This window comes from Fukomys damarensis, unplaced genomic scaffold (genome assembly GCF_012274545.1).
Source record: "Fukomys damarensis isolate Sample0158 unplaced genomic scaffold, DMR_v1.0_HiC HiC_scaffold_11, whole genome shotgun sequence".
Classification (NCBI taxonomy): domain Eukaryota; kingdom Metazoa; phylum Chordata; class Mammalia; order Rodentia; family Bathyergidae; genus Fukomys; species Fukomys damarensis.
In genome coordinates, this window is record NW_022900923.1 from 42888497 (window position 1) to 42891868 (window position 3372).

Here is a 3372-nt window from a genome sequence, read left to right on the forward strand (position 1 = left end):
CACTCACGGCCGAGGGCACGGCCGGTCTGCACGAAGGTCAGGACGCTGGGGGGTCGGGCCAGCCCTGCCTCTCCTCCCCCGCGCCTCCTCCAGGACGCCCGCCCTGACTGTCCGGGGCCGGGGAAGCGCTGGAGAGGCTCGGAGACCAGCACTACGTCTCTGCATCCTGTTCCCCTGACGCTCCAGAAATGGAAAGGCCAGGGGAAGGGGCAGGAACGCGCTCTGCCTTGCCAGCGCGCGCTAAAAAAAAACGGTATTGGCTGGAGCCCACAGTTCTGCTATCTCCGAGTCTCAATCAAAGAAGCTGGGGTCCCTCCAGCTTTCCCCGCCTACTCAGGACCTGGTCCCGGGCTCCAGAGAGGTGCTCACTGTTCCAACTTGTGTGCCAAGCTCGAAGGAATAATTAGACTGAGGAGGAGAGGCCGGTCTTTAAAGGAAGCGACGTGTTGCCGGGCAGCTGCTGAGCGCCCGTTGAGTGAGAGCTCTTTCTGTGTGCATTCTTGGGGATTTGCCCCCCTTGACACCTAGGGGGGCCCGCCCTGTGCCACCTCCGCCAGGAAGCTCCTCTTGCCTCTGCCCCGGATTTATAAGCCCATCTTCACAAACAGCGATTCATGTGTTCCTCTGTCCACCTCCCTGGGCTGTGTGATCCTCCAGGCAGGACTGCACCTCTCGCATCCCTACAGCTCCACACCTGCCTGGGTCCAGTTAATGCTGGATGACTGCCTGCTGGGTCCGAAGCGGGAACCGCTTTTAATGCCTTCCCCACTCCTGCAGTTTCAGGCCTTGTTCAGAGGCTGAACAGAGCGTCAGCGGCAGCAGTGGTGGGGAAAAAACCTTTCTGGAGAAAGAAGCAGCCAGGAAGGTTTCCTAGATTCCTGATGCTTAACCTGCAGAGTGTAATGTCTCCATAGCCGATAGAGCGTGACCCTGGAAGACCCTCACAGGGTATCCAGGCCGAGCCTGTCATTAAATATGGAAACTGAGGGGTGGAGTAGGGGGCGGGCTGGTCAAGGTCTCTGAGCAAGATGGTGGCCGACAAGGGTCTACCCATGAGTGGCTCAAGCTGGTGCGATCCATTGCATCTTTCTGCCTCCACCCTTAGAAATTAGCTGTGCCGAGGCCTACAGGCTGATTCCCGGCTGCCAGGTGTAAGCTGACTCCATTCTCCACAAGCAGAAGAGAAGCTGAAACCCAGAATGCCCACCTGCATCCTTCCTGGCCTGATGAGCTCCCACAAACTCCTGGTAGAGAAACCGGCATTTGATGGTAAATTGAGCCACAACTCAAGAGTACAGCTGAAGTTCCGGGTGCCCCTGAGTTCCTGAATTGGGAGAGTTCAGAGGGTCAGAGGCCAGACTCCTTGTCCCTCCAGCCCCCAGCCTGTGAAGCAGCTACAAGAGCCTTTTGGCTGATAAAGCAGGGCCACCTGCCCAGCCCTGTGCGATGCAAGATCAAAACCTCCACAGCTGCTGCCAAGAGGCCTCCAGGGAAAATACCAGCAACCGGTGCTCTCCCAGCTCAACCTGAGCAACCAGTATGGGTGGGGGCTGGGGTGGAAACCAGACAGAAAGATACATATCTGGAAGCGTGTGTGGCCCTGCATCTCCTCCGGGATAGGGGTTCCTGGGGGTGCAGTCTTGTCACTCTGTCTACACTGGGTGGCTAGGAGCACTCATCTTGACAGGAAAGGGCCACAGGTTGATATTTTGCATTTTAAAAAATTCATTTGGAATAAGAAATTGAGTTTGAAAATCTTTTTTCTAATTATGGTGTATTATCACTAGTGACTTTTTACATCCTCACTTTTGTATATCAGTCATGATTAACAGTGATATCAGTAACAGTGACATTTTAGCAAAGCACTACAGATATGCAGAGAAAGAATTTTAGAAAAACAATAAAAACACCTCTTGGTTCTACAATTGCCTGAATCAGGAAGGAGGGTTGATATGTCAAAATGAAAACCCTATGTTTGGAAATGGAGCCTGAAATTGAATTATTTGTTTTTGCCCTGGAGCAAATTTTATTTTACCTCTTTAAAAGGCAATAAAACTTGTGGATAAATGATTATTAATAATAGTAAGAAATTCTGCCAGGCGTGGTGGTGCACACCTATAATCCCAGCACTGGGGAAGCTGAGGCAGGGGTTCACCATGCGTTCCAGGCCAGCCTGGGCTACATTGGGAATTCAAAGCCAGACTGAATTATAAAGCAAGGCCCTGTCTCAAAACAACAATAATAATAAATATTTAGTAATTCTGGTTCTCTCATATTTGGAGTCTCAGATTTGTCCCTTCAATATTATTTTGTTTGTTTTATTTGTTTATTTGTTTTTTGGTACCAGGGATCGAACTTGGGACCTTGCTCTTGTGAGGCAGGTGGTGACACCACTGGGCTAAATCCCTGGCCCTGTATCTTGTTTGTTTGTTTGCATGTTTTTTGTTTGGTTTCTGTGGTTAGGCCAAAAAGTGACTATCTGGGCCAATCCCTAGCACTTACAGATGCTACCTAATTTGGCCTTTGAAAACATAATTAGGTAAGAAAGTTTTTTTCCTACTGGGGATAGAGCCCTATCAGTTAGCTATACCCCAGCCTGTCTACTGTTCTCTTTGATTTTTTGGTGCTGCTAGGATTCTCACCTGAGGAGAACTGGACTGAAAGTGAAAACAACACAGAAGAAATACAACCAGAAGGTGAAGGGAGGCTGAGCCCTCCTTGTACCCCATCACCCTGAGGCCTCGCTGGCCTACAGAGGCTCAGCTCTGCAGTTTCCAGGTGTGGTTGCCGGTAAATAAACACCTTTATTTGCTTTTGTCAGTTTGAGTTAAGTTTGTGCCCCTAACAATTGAAACAGTCCTGATCAATAGAAAGGTCACACACGCACAACACACACCTGTTTCTTTTATGTACCTGGAAAGGCAAAGAGAGAATCATCTATATTTCTAGTGACTCGTGAATGGGTTCCCTTCTCCTTCAAGAAAACCATGATTTTGGATCAAGACAGGACCCGAGTGACCACCTTGTCAACACCCCACATCTCTCTCGTGGAGGACACTGGAGAGCCCAAGGGGAGCACCCAGAGTGAAGCAGGTGGTCGTAAAGGCGGGAGATGGTTTAAGGCGGGAAATGGCAAGGCAGGTTTCTGACAGTCTGAGATAAGACCTATGCTTTTGGTTTCACTTTCCACACAAGCATAGGTTTCTTATCTATGTCACAATGCTGCAGTAGAGTTGGGACCAGGCTCACTCTGGGGAACTTTGCACCATCACTTAAACAGTCGGCCAAGAGATTCACCATCTCAAGAAGCCTGGAACATATTTCTCTGCTCTATAAAAGAATAACCACATCAGTGATTTTATTGAGTGCTGC

General features: G+C 49.7%; 1 long non-coding RNA gene across 1 annotated transcript; it reads left to right on the plus strand.

The window, feature by feature from the left end:
- The first annotated feature begins 261 nt into the window (after positions 1 to 261).
- On the plus strand, positions 262 to 2819 carry LOC104854506. Its single transcript, XR_778123.3, has 3 exons — positions 262 to 475; positions 1106 to 1269; positions 2634 to 2819. It is a non-coding gene; the product is annotated as an uncharacterized LOC104854506 (long non-coding RNA).
- The last annotated feature ends 553 nt before the right edge of the window (positions 2820 to 3372 follow it).